Here is a 14526-nt window from a genome sequence, read left to right on the forward strand (position 1 = left end):
TTAGTTATGCACTTACTGTAAGTCTATGTAATTCGCTCCCTCAGCTTATACTTTGCAACCAAATACAAGCCTGCCACCCTGCTATTCCCACTATACTGTGATAATTAAACAGCCATACTTGTGTTACTAGGTACAACCCCCAGGCACTGTCCTCGGAAACCAATAGAGAAAATAATGATCCAGGGCACAAACGGAATTCCAAAAAAGGATTTTAATGTATCATAACAGCACCAAAGTACGAAGTTTCGTCCTTCTATGAAGACTTTTTCTCATAAAAGGACGAAACGTTGCACTTTGGTGCTGTTATGATATATTAAAATCCTTTTTTTGGAATTCTGTTTGTGCCCTGGATCATAATTTTCACTACGTATACAGGATTCTCAGGCAGATTTCCCTGAACCCGGAGCACCGGTTGTTGCAAGTATATTATTCTATATAATTGGTGTACAGTTTTGTCATTCATTGTTCTCTGAAACCAAAAAACATAATATTACATCCTGATGTTGCAAAATATGGATATGTAACACTCCGAATGGCCAGTTTAGGCACTTAAATATAAGTGGGTTTGTATAGAAGTGACTCCCCTCACCTCACGTACTTTTAGAAATAAAACCAGAGCCCCAGAAAAGGCAGCCACTGGGCAGAGCACCAGAAAAGACACTGCTCATGACCACTATGCAAGTGTGAACAGTGTTAACACCAGGAGAAGACAGACACAGCTTGAAAGACCTGCATATACTCCCCACTTCAATGTCTGTGCTTGGATGTCTGATTGCTGTTTAGCTCCCGTCACTTGCCCTGAGACTCCCTTAGGCTGCGTCCATAGTAGAATGCTCTAGCTTCTGCGCTCCTCTGTGACCCGACGTCGCACTACAAATACAAACTTGTTTGCATTGCGAAGCGCCGCTCTCCCCGTAAGTCCTGGGACATAGTAAGCGCTTAGGTGCTGCTGCTCGCTCTCGCTTGCTGCCGCTCGCTCTACCATGAGCTTTTTGCTGTCCTGACAGAGGAGACAGCAAGCGCTTGGGAGGCGGGTATCACTGTGTGTGTGTGTCACTTGGTAGCTGTCAGTGTGTGTGTGTCACTTTGAAGTGGTCTGTGTGTTTGTGTGTCACTGGGGAACGTGTATGTGTGTGTTTGTGTGTGCGTGCGTGCGTGCGTGCGTGTGTGTGTGTATTAGATAATATTTTAAAAATTAAAAAAAAAGGCATGTGAGAATAAATTATTTATTAACATTGTGCAACTTTGATAAATATATTCACGCACACACGCGCGCACACACACACGCGGCCAAGGCCTAATGTAGCTCGCATGCACTATGCGCATGTGTATTGGCGTCCCAGTGTTTGTTTCGTCGCGAGCTATGTAGCTGTCAGGAGCACGCCGAATCCTCACCTCCCGGACGCGTCATGCAGCCTCTCAGGCACACACGCGGCTCCCCTGCTAAGCGTGCGCACGGCCCCAGACGGACACATGCCCATGACGATGCTCCCCCACTTGGCTCTGCCAGCACATCGGCTGCCCTCACGTGCCACCTTCGCATGTATACGTCTCGCCTGCCACGCGTGCTAGCCATGTGAGAACTAAGAAGACTCTCAGCAGCTGTACCACAGCTGAATCACAGGTACAGTAACATCCTCCTATCATGTATCTACTTACTTATAGTTCACTCCTCCGTGCTCTCTCCTCATTGGCTGTCTGTCCTATCTTATGTTCAGTCAGCCCTCTGCTAGTTGCTGAGCATAGACTGATGTTTGTGCAACGTGCTCATTGCAGCCTGAGTACCTGTTCCTGTTTTGCCTTGAACCTTGTTGTGACCCTGCTTGTGCCTGGCCCGTTGCCTCTGTACGCTGGACTATGGCTTGTTATTGGATTTCTGCTCTCTCCCTCCCACGACCTCAGCTAACGTACCACGACGATTCTACTTTCTCCATCCCGTGATCACGGCAAGTACCTTCGTCTATCTACACTCTCCTACCCTGACCCGGCTACATGTCCCTGACTCTGCTATCCGGACCAGCCCCTGTGGTTTAGGGCTGTAGTTATATACATTCCCCACCTCAGCCCTGCGGTCTAGTCCAGGTTGTAGTGAGCATCCGTGACAGTAGCTCGCGCCATTTCCTGCACCATGGACGCAGCTTTAGGATTAACAGCAAAGTTGCAGTAAAGTTGGCAGCTAATCATTTGCTGCCATTTGCTGTTGTTCCTGATGTTCTGATGTTACTGCTGCCCTGATACTGGACTTGGAAAAATCTTACGGTCATACAGTATAATAATGCCTTTTCACCATTATACAGAACGCTGATTACTTTGCTCTCATTGCTCTATCCCCACAATCCCATGCTACATAGCAAGCACCACTCAGAAACACACCAACCTTCTTCTCCCAATGTAGCTTATGTTTTCACTCTCCATTCCTCATAGATTGTAAGCTCATGGGAGCAAGGTCCTTGTTACCTAATCTGACCCCATTGTACTGCACTGTATGTATGATGTATGTACTGTATGTATGTATGTATGTATGTATGTATGTATGTATGTATGTATGTATGTATGTATGTATAAGTTTATTTAGATAGTGTCAACAATGTACAACTTTACAGTGGAAGGTAAATACTTTACAAACAATGGGAATAAGTGCAACATGTAAATGATAACATATGGCTAAAGGAGACCCTGTCACAAAGATCTTATAATCTAAGTGCAGGCGATGTTGGCATGATATAAATAAATTATCATAAAATAATAATAACAAGATGTTTCAATGCTAGCTTTAAGCCAACACATTGCTTATGAACAGTTATTTTGTTATATTAAGTAAGGGGGGAATATCACCAGCTTTTACTTTTTCACCTCATTCTTCAGATCTAGTAAAGTTAGTTCTTATTCAAGAGCCATTACTGAGGATCTGCATTATACACCCATCAGGAGGAGCTAGATTAAGCTCTTCTGGAGGTCTTCCACCAGTTCTTGATGCAGCCCTTGAGTAACCAACTATTTTTTTAGCACTTGCCATCAGTCTCAATTGTTTCAGTGTTACACTGTCAGAATGACCTAATATATAACAAAATAACTCCAGAGTCTTTATTTTTGAGAAACCTGCTTTAAAAAAAAGTTTTGGAATAGTCCCTGACAGCCCTACTAAAGCAAGTTACTCTTATACAGAGTTATCTGATACAGATTATACAGACAAATGCAATACTATGTCCCATAATTGTTTGAGATTTCTGTTTAGGCATGCATTATACTCCCTCTGCCTTTATAAGCTGTACACCTTGTTCAATTTCATAATGTCTACTCTATTTGCCATCCTTTTATGTATTAAACTATGTTCCAGAGCAGACCCTCCCATTTGGGTTCCAGTCCAGCCATTATATACCGGATGCCAACTATTAATCTCTAAATAAACTAATTGATTTGATTTGAAGTAATTAAAGCTACAGCAAAAAACTTTAGTAGCTTGCCTCATTCCATTGCCGCTGATGTGCCAGAGGAAACGCAATATCATATAAAACAGCTCTTCATCTAGTAAACATCTATTTCTACGGTAGTTTGAATGGTTCATGAGGTAACACTTGGCAGTTTCAGATTAAATATAACCCCCCCTCCACCCTATATACCTGTTGGGTAGATCCCAATATGTGTCTATCTCTAACCCCTTGGATATCACCTGTGGGGTCCCAGAAGGCTGTGTTCGGGGGGCCTTACTCTGTTTAGTCTTCATTAATAATCTACCTACAGCTTGTAAAGCCACTTCAATACACGTGTACAGTATGCAGGTGACAATATTATATGCAAAAAGTCATTCTCTCTAACCTTGAACATGTACTTTAATCAGATTTTTCAATATTTGAATACTGAATTTCTCAAAACCAACTATTTTTAAATACTGACAAAACTGTAACTAAGGTATTGGTGACTAAGGGCCTCATGCAGTAAGCGACGATTATGTGAAATCGGCAAGCTTACCGATTAGTCATGTTATTGGCGATTTTCCCTCTCCGTATGCAGTAAGTGCCGAATCCATTCAAAATCAAGCCGAAAACAAATCCGCCCACTCTCACGATCATTTGCCGATCACACACAGGTGTATCGGCGTGCGTGGCGGGGTGCTGTTAGGTTGGCCAATCAAAATTCTTGCTGAATCAGGCGAAACAAGCATGTATTGGATAGCGCACCATATTTAAAGGCAACGTGTACTGTTAATCATTCTCTGTGTTGTTGGGAGTGAGAGAGAGAGAGACGCACAGAGCTGGGCGATTTAATATTTGCATATTGACTGAGAGACTTGTTGTGTATTGTGAGAGCTTTGTCCTTTGTTGTTTTGTTTACATCTTTGTCTTGTTTTATATGTGGAAGTGTTTCGTGTGATTGGCTGTACATTTCTTGTCTGTTTTTTGTGAGTGCTGTAAGTATGCCCGGAAAGCGTGGGAAGAGTGATGCTGGTGGGAGTGGTAGTGCTACTCATGCGAGTACGCGTCAGAGTGAACGTACTGTTCAGGGGAGTGCTGTTGCTAGGAGTGGGAGTGCTGTTGCTGGGAGTGGGAGTGCTGTTGCTGGGAGTGGGAGTGCTGTTGCTGGGAGTGGGAGTGCTGTTGCTGGGAGTGCTGTTGCTGGGAGTGGGAGTGCTGTTGCTAGGAGTGCTGTTGCTGGGAGTGGGAGTGCTGCTGGTGGCTCAGTTGCTGATGGGGTGTCTGGTGGTGGCGTGCTTGCTGGTGGCCAGCTTTTGGAGTCTCTTCCATTGGAAGAAGGAGAGTCCAGTCAGCACCAGCCAAGCTCTGAGCCTAAACCTGCTCGGAAGAAACGTGTGGAGAAGCCACGTAATCCTCGCTTCAATGACCAGGAAAATACAGCTCTTGTCACTGGGATTCTGGAGCACTATGACAGTCTCTATGGACATTTACTATGTAAGTGTACTTTTCCATTTATTCTTCAAATACATGTGATCCTAGGTCATGTGAGTTTTGTTCATATGCAAATATGGGTACAGAATATCTTTCTATATTAATTAGTGTGGAAACACATCTTTTTATCATGCGTTACAAGGACAACAAAACTCAGGCGTACAATTTGCGAGAATTGCATACAATATTAATGCAACCTTGCTTACATGTCTAGGTTTAGTAGTGAATGCTCATGTGCTTCACATATTACACCTAAAACAGCATGTTTGCTTTCTCTTGGAACAGCTAGCAGTGTAGGAAACTGGTGCTTGTATTATTATTAATTAACCTCATATATTTTCTATGTTTTTCAAGCGCGGACAAGTGCATCAAGCAAAAAAGAAATGTGGGACACAATAGTCATTGGTGTCAATGCGTGTGGGAATCGTGTCAGGGACAAGCGGAATTGTCGCAAGAGATTTGACGATATTAAGACAAAATTAAAGAGGAAAATACAAGAGCAACGCAATCATGCTTCTGGCACTGGAGGTGGGCCGACACCACAGCGTCTGATATTAACTCCATTGGAGGAGCTGCTTCGGGGAAAATTACTTCCCGTCGTCGTGGAGGGTTTGCCCGGTGACAGGGATATCGGAATTTATCCCTCACAATTTCCAGCAGGTGAGAAATGGTACTGTACTAGGCGTGTCGTTGATTACAGTTATTTTAAACATTTACGCTGCTTTTTATACTGTCTTCCCAATATAAGCATACATACATCTATATATGTATATGTGTGTTTCTATATATAGGAACCATGTTAAAAATGGTTATTGAGCCAAAAAGTGACACTGTGTGCTCATTTGCATGTCATTTCCCAGAATCCCTTGCTGCAGTGGAAGTGCTGTATGCTGGGTGATAATGGGGAAAGGCGGGGTTGCAGACCTGCCTAAGACATGCAGATGAGCATACAGCTATATTTGCATATATATATATACAGTGTTCGACAAATCACCCAAAAATCTACTCGCCCAACCAAAAAATCTACTCGCCACCTAGTCCCGCCCCCAACTCCACCCTAGTCCCGCCCCCAACTCGCCCCTATTCCCGCCCCCAACCCCGCTTTAAAATAAAATATATAAATAAAATACATTTAATAAATTCCTAGTCAGAACAACATTCATTTTTGACATAAATGTATTTATTGTATTACATTATACTACAATTAGACGTGTGTGTGTGTGTGTGTGTGTGTCAATGTCGGATCTAGAAATAAAAGCCAGATGTGAATGACTAGTTTCCTGAACCCCTTAACCAGTGTCTGGACGTCAGCGCTTCACAGAGAGAGACAGACAGACAGACAGACAGACACACAGAGAGCGGCACACCCACACACACATACACAGAGAAAGAGAGACACACAGAGAAAGAGAGACACACGGAGAAAGAGAGAGAAAGAGAGACACACGGAGAAAGAGAGAGAAAGAGAGACACAGAGAAAGAGAAAGAGAGACACACAGAGAAAGAGAGACACACAGAGAAAGAGAGAGAAAGAGAGACACACAGAGAAAGAGAGACACACAGAGAAAGAGAGAGAAAGAGAGACACAGAGAAAGAGAGAGAAAGAGAGACACAGAGAAAGAGAGAGAATGAGAGACACACTGAGAGAATGAGAGACAAAGAGAGAGTGCGACAGAGAGAGCGAAGAAGAGAGTGCGACAGAGAGGGAGAGGGAGACAGAGGAGGGAGAGGGAGACAGAGAGAGAGAGGGAGAGGGTGACAGAGAGAGGGAGAGGGTGACAGAGAGAGGGAGAGGGTGACAGAGAGAGGGAGAGGGTGACACAGGGAAAGGGTGACACAGGGAAAGGGTGACACAGGGAAAGGGTGACACGGGGAGAGGGAGGGTGACACAGGGAGAGGGAGGGTGACACAGGGAGAGGGTGGGTGACACAGGGAGAGGGAGGGTGACACGGAGAGGGAGGGTGACACAGGGAGAGGGAGGGTGACACAGGGAGAGGGAGGGTGACACAGGGAGAGGGAGGGTGACACAGGGAGAGGGAGGGTGACACAGGGAGAGGGAGGGTGACACAGGGAGAGGGAGGGTGACACAGGGAGAGGGTGACACAGGGAAAGGGTGACACAGGGAGAGGGAGGTTGACACAGGGAGAGGGAGGGTGACACAGGGAGAGGGAGGGTGACACAGGGAGAGGGAGGGTGACACAGGGAGAGGGAGGGTGACACAGGGAGAGGGAGGGTGACACAGGGAGAGGGAGGGTGACACAGGGAGAGGGTGACACAGGGAGAGGGTGACACAGGGAAAGGGTGACACAGGGAGAGGGAGGGTGACACAGGGAGAGGGAGGGTGACACAGGGAGAGGGAGGGAGAGGGAGGGTGACACAGGGAGAGGGAGGGTGACACAGGGAGAGGGAGGGTGACACAGGGAGAGGGAGAGTGACACAGGGAGAGGGATGGTGACACAGGGAGAGGGAGGGTGACACAGGGAGAGGGAGGGTGACACAGGGAGAGGGAGGGTGACACAGGGAGAGGGTGACACAGGGAAAGGGTGACACAGGGAGAGGGAGGGTGACACAGGGAGAGGGAGGGTGACACAGGGAGAGGGAGGGTGACACAGGGAGAGGGAGGGTGACACAGGGAGAGGGAGGGTGACACAGGGAGAGGGAGGGTGACACGGAGAGGGAGGGTGACACAGGGAGAGGGTGACACAGGGAGAGGGTGACACAGGGAAAGGGTGACACAGGGAGAGGGAGGGTGACACAGGGAGAGGGAGGGTGACACAGGGAGAGGGAGGGAGAGGGAGGGTGACACAGGGAGAGGGAGGGTGACACAGGGAGAGGGAGGGTGACACAGGGAGAGGGAGAGTGACACAGGGAGAGGGATGGTGACACAGGGAGAGGGAGGGTGACACAGGGAAAGGGTGACACAGGGAAAGGGTGACACAGGGAAAGGGTGACACAGGGAAAGGGTGACACAGGGAAAGGGTGACACAGGGAAAGGGTGACACAGGGAGAGGGTGACACAGGGAGAGGGTGACACAGTGAGAGGGAGGGTGACACAGGGAGAGGGAGGGTGACACAGGGAGAGGGAGGGTGACACAGGGAGAGGGAGGGTGACACAGGGAGAGGGAGGGTGACACAGGGAGAGAGAGGGTGACACAGGGAGAGGGAGGGTGACACAGGGAGAGGGAGAGTGACACAGGGAGAGGGAGGGTGACACAGGGAGAGGGAGGGTGACACAGGGAGAGGGAGGGTGACACGGAGAGGGAGGGTGACACGGAGAGGGAGGGTGACACAGGGAGAGGGTGACACAGGGAAAGGGTGACACAGGGAGAGGGAGGGTGACACAGGGAGAGGGAGGGTGACACAGGGAGATTGAGGGTGACACAGGGAGAGGGAGGGTGACACAGGGAGAGGGAGGGTGACACAGGGAGAGGGTGACACAGGGAGAGGGTGACACAGGGAAAGGGTGACACAGGGAGAGGGAGGGTGACACAGGGAGAGGGAGGGTGACACAGGGAGAGGGAGGGAGAGGGAGGGTGACACAGGGAGAGGGAGGGTGACACAGGGAGAGGGAGGGTGACACAGGGAGGGGGAGAGTGACACAGGGAGAGGGAGGGTGACACAGGGAGAGGGAGGGTGACACAGGGAAAGGGTGACACAGGGAAAGGGTGACACAGGGAAAGTGTGACACAGGGAAAGGGTGACACAGGGAAAGGGTGACACAGGGAAAGGGTGACACAGGGAGAGGGTGACACAGGGAGAGGGTGACACAGGGAGAGGGTGACACAGGGAGAGGGAGGGTGACACAGGGAGAGGGAGGGTGACACGGAGAGGGAGGGTGACACAGGGAAAGGGTGACACAGGGAAAGGGTGACACAGGGAAAGGGTGACACAGGGAAAGGGTGACACAGGGAGAGGGAGGGTGACACAGGGAGAGGGAGGGTGACACAGGGAGAGGGAGGGTGACACAGGGAGAGGGAGGGTGACACAGGGAGAGGGAGGGTGACACAGGGAGAGGGAGGGTGACACAGGAAGAGGGAGGGTGACACAGGGAGAGGGAGGGTGACACAGGGAGAGGGAGAGTGACACAGGGAGAGGGTGACACAGGGAGAGGGTGACACAGGGAGAGGGTGACACAGGGAGAGGGTGACACAAGGAGAGGGAGAGGGTGACACAGGGAGAGGGAGAGGGTGACACAGGGAGAGGGAGAGGGTGACACAGGGAGAGGGTGACACAGGGAGAGGGAGAGGGTGACACAGGGAGAGGGTGACACACGGAGAGGGAGAGAGAGGGTGACACACTCACAGACACACAGACACTCACTCACTCAGACAAACACACACACACACACACACACACACACACACACACACACACACAAACACTCACCTGCATGGCAGTGGGCCCCCCACACGGCAGGAGGGTTCGCACATGGCAGCGGGGGCAGCACCGGTGAGGGATTTCCCCTTCGTAGAGCAGGCTTAGAGCAGGGAGTAGCTCCGGTTAGGGGATTTCCCCTGCTTAGAGCAGGGAGTAGCTCCGGTTAGGGGATTTCCCCTGCTTAGAGCAGGGAGTAGCTACGGTTAGGGGATTTCCCCTGCTAACATCTGAGCTGGCCATCAGAGCAGGAGAAGAGCAGGGCTGAAGGATTGCCCGATGGGAGGGGGGGGCGGGGGCGGATGGCCCGATACGAGGGGGGGGGGATGGCCCGATGGGAGGGGGGGGCGGATGGCCCGATGGGAGGGGGGGGGCGGATGGCTCGATGGGAGGGGGGGGCGGATGGTCCGATGGGAGGGGGGGGCGAATGGCCTGATGGGAGGGGGGGCGGATGGCCCGATGGGAGGGGGGGCGGATGGCCCGATGGGAGGGGGGAGCGGATGGCCCGATGGGAGGGGGGAGCGGATGGCCCGATGGGAGGGGGGAGCGGATGGCCCGATGGGAGGGGGGAGCAGATGGCCCGATGGGTGGGAGGGGGGGGGTGACAGATGGCCCGATGGGAGGGAGGGGGGGGCGACAGATGGCCCTGCAGGGGCTTGAGGCAGACAGGCGTGGAAGGGCTGGCAGGAAGGGGGAGGAGTGGAAGCGCTGAGGAGGGAGGCCACTGCTCAGAGAGCCGGAGGCGGGGTAATCTCCCCCAACAACATGAACCCGCCTCCGGCTTTTTTTTTTTTTCTCCAGTGCGAGCGCGGGAAAAGCAGCAGCGCGAGCGCGGGAAATTTAAAAAACACATGTGTGCTGCTTGGGCCAATATTTACTCGCCCGGGGGTTAAATCCACCCGCCCCGGGCGAGTAAATGTATATAATTGTCGAACACTGTATATATATATATACATACATATATATATATATATATATATATATATATATATATATATATATATATATATATATATATATATATATATAATGTGTGTGTCAAATTAGACATATATGTTGTAGTCCTACTAAAAGCAGTAACTAATATACCACGTTGCATTGCGTGCTCATTTGCATGTGAATTCCCACAATGCTTTGCTGCAGTGGAAGCAATTTATGGTGGGCGAAGATGGGGAACAACAGGGTAGCACACATGTGTAACACATGCTAATGAGAAATTATTACTAGCTACTGTTACAGAACATAAATATGTATAATATTAATGTGTATATTATTTATTTCCCTCATACAAACACGACATTACTGGCTATTATAATCATGCATCTAATATATTGCATGCAACGGCCTACAAACATCAATTGCACTAACAAATGTCAAGTTGTTTATTAAAAGGTCCGTTTTTGCTTTATGTCATATACACACAGCATAATGAGGCACACGTAGCATATGTTATGTCATTGTGTTCATAACTTGAACACTTCACACGACTATTTAGCTCCTCTACCATTGTGTTAAAGCAGCTGCAATGAATATGTCATCACAGCATACACGTCAATAGAGGGGGTGGGGTTCAGCACACACAAATTACAGGGTCATCTTACGGTCAACTTTGTTGACAACATTTTCACCTGCTTCAAGTAATTGAAAGGTCTGGCTGATTAGGGTTTTTGGGGGAGGGAATACCGTTCTTACAACCTGAATAGCAAAACTGAAGGTAATCACACTCATGTGAAAAGTTAACTCTAGGTACTAAATCCCCCAAAAAGTCATTACTTATGAAACCGTACGTCACACATTCGTTCACTCACATCTATACTTTAACTGATATCAACACCACATTATCACACACTGCATGTGTTGTGCTGTTCAGTGGCAGCCACATTCAGCCGTGCCACAGCTTCTATTAATGTACCACACATATCCTCTAGCAAAAACGATTATTTTTGCAATATGACCACCTTCATGATAACCATTGTGAATGTTCATCTCATGATAGTTATGTACATTATTATACTGATATGACTACACAATATATGATTTGTATGTACAAATGTAATAATTTTATCCTAACGCATTACTGCAGAAACATAGTATGTAGTATGTTACTGAACTCAAAACTTCTAAGTACACAGCCATGTACATTGTTAGTACAACTATTTATGTTCACTTTCACACACACATTTTCAGTTAAGGAAATTATGCTGTTAGTTAGTCATAAATACAGAACATACAATAAGTGTATGTTCAATATTTACACATGTAAATTTTCAACTTATGTTATTGTTATATAGTTGCCCCTGGAGGACATGTGTCACCTGAGGCGGAACAAGTGTCTTCACCTGGGTCATGCAGCTCAACACACCTGGAACGTAAGTGTATGAGGTGGTGGACATGTTCATTATTTGTTTAGCACATGTTCTTTAAATAGGATTACTTAGTGTCAGTGAAAATGAAGTTTTTAAACACAACATGTATTGTGTTTGTGAAGTTAAGTGTCATGTAGGAGTTAAGAGTTTGGAGCAACTTTTCATTCATTCTTATGTCATACTGAGTCCAAACAGTATTCGTAAGTCAAGGTAGTTTTTAATGTGACGTTATTAAACGTATGGAAACATGTTAGGTGTTACTTATCACACAGTAGAATTACATAGTAAAACAGCAGAGATTAACATGCCATTTCATAATGTGTACATTTATTTATAGCACATGATGATGATGATGATGATGATGATGATGATGATGAAGATGAAGATGAAGATGATGCCACCGCAATACAATCAAGTGACCATGACGAGGTTCCCATTGAAAGAGTTACACAGCCAATTCGTCCATCAACTAACACATACGATGCAATAGTAGCTTCAGACGGAAAAATTGTGGAAGCTGAAAATCGTCGCCATTCTGATCTGATGACAGTGCACGAAAGGATGATTTCACTGCAGGAACAAACGATATCACAATTGGCACATCTCCACAGAGTCTTCATGGAAGTGCCTAAACAGATGCAAAAAATAAACACGTCATTAGAAGCAATGGTTGTGCAGCAAACACAAGCTAATTACTTGAGAATGACTACTGTACCCAATTTCAACTTCAACACCTCACAGGCAGGATCTTTACATGCTGGTAATTTTTCACCACATGCATCTGATCTTCATTCCCCAGGTCCGAATGTTACCGGTCAAGTAGCAGACATTTCTGTGCAGGTTCCTGACGACATCCTACCGCTGCCATCTGTACAAAATCAGGAGCTGACACCTACAAAGGAGGCAACAAAAACAAAACAGCACAAGCAGTTACTACTGACCAGGAAAGATGAAACGGACCAACCATGTGTTGTGCACGGTGTACCAACTTGCTCACATGTGTCACTACCCACAAGCCCTGTCGGTGAACAGTCACTGCCCAAAAGCCCTGTCGGTGAGTCACTGCCCACAAGCCCTGTCGGTGACCAGTCACTGCCCACATGCCCTGTCGGTGAACAGTCACTGCCCAAAAGCCCTGTCGGTGAACAGTCACTGCCCAAAAGCCCTGTCGGTGAACAGTCACTGCCCAAAAGCCCTGTCGGTGAACAGTCACTGCCCAAAAGCCCTGTCGGTGAACAGTCACTGCCCAAAAGCCCTGTTGGTGAACAGTCACTTGCCACAAGCCCTGTTGGTGAGTCACTGGCCACAAGCCCTGGCCGTGAACTGCCAGAGGCCACTCAAAGTGGCTCTGTTGTGGCTAAAGTTGTTGCAAAACGAAAAAGGAAAATCCAAGAGACAACAAGCAGGCCTGTTACTCGCTCTCAAAAGGAAAAAAAAAAAAATGTTATAATTCACTAAGTATGTCTTTGGCCTTGTTTTGTTGACTTCAGATTATCTAATTAATATTGTATGTATGCTGAAGACCGTGTTGTTTCCAAACTTTCAAGTATGTTCTTGTACACGTGAAGTTTTGGAAATGTTAACAGTCCTAATTAATGAATAGTGTTATTAATATTGATGTATTAATCATCTGTTCAGTAATGGTCCACCAGGAGCCAGTTGCTATGTTTAGAGAAGCTGCCATTGACTTACCTGCAAAACATTGTATTTGGGTGTGTTACTTGATTTAATCATTGCATGTGAATATTATTCACATGCAATTAAAAACACACATCTATTTAACTGCAAACATCTTTCTTGTCCATGTACAGCAGGATTAAGTGTAAAATATTACTTACCTTCACCTTGCTTGGCCATTGTAATGTTGTCCTTTAATCATTTATGTGTTCTTGTTTCAAGAACATCTGTGAATGTATACTAATATATATGTAGTATGTATGTATATATGTACACACACAGTGTGTATATATATATATATATATATATATATATATATATATATATATATATATATATATATATATATATATATATATATATATATTATATATGATTTGTACTATCTAAACTGGTATAGATGTATTTTCTGAAAACATACATTTCATGCTTCCTTGTGAAAACACAGTATTTTAATAATACAGACCTAATGTTTGTGAGATATAGTAACTGTGAGACTATAACAGTATTGGCCTAAAACAAATGTTTATTACTTAATTCACTCATGTTTATCACCATTTAAATAGGTTTCATACAAGGCCTACTTACTGCCATCAATATGTTGTGTGTACTCCTGCATTATATATATATTATTGGTTTTAACACTACAGGCCTTCTAAATGAAAAAAAAACCTTGTTTGATGGTAAATCACACTTACCAGACAGGTCAATGCAATAGGCCATAAAAGTTTACGCCTCTATTATGTTAACCTTTAAATAAATCACACCAATATAAAAATCCCTCTTTACATATAAGCCCTTAAAAGTTGTAATATACACACACATTAAAAGTTTGGTTTTACAGTCATTATATATATATATATATATCTATATATATATATATAGATATATATATATTTATGAGAGAGATATATATATATCTACATATACACACGTACTTAAACTCTGATGCAGACAAGGAGTTAACCAGACTTTCAAATAGACACAGAAAATTATGAGAAAAAAAACATTGACTTTTGCAGGTGTGTGTGTATTTCATTATATGCCTGTGTAAGCACTATTTTCATACAGTGGTAAATGTTATTTTTCCTCAACCCACAATGTTTCTTAATTAAAAGTCTAAAAATGTTTTGAGAAAGGAGATAAAAATTGCTACATGTTGCTCATACACATGCCTATCAGTAACCGCAAATGTGAAACCAATT

This window comes from Ascaphus truei, chromosome 3, assembly GCF_040206685.1.
Source record: "Ascaphus truei isolate aAscTru1 chromosome 3, aAscTru1.hap1, whole genome shotgun sequence".
NCBI classification, from domain to species: Eukaryota; Metazoa; Chordata; class Amphibia; order Anura; family Ascaphidae; genus Ascaphus; species Ascaphus truei.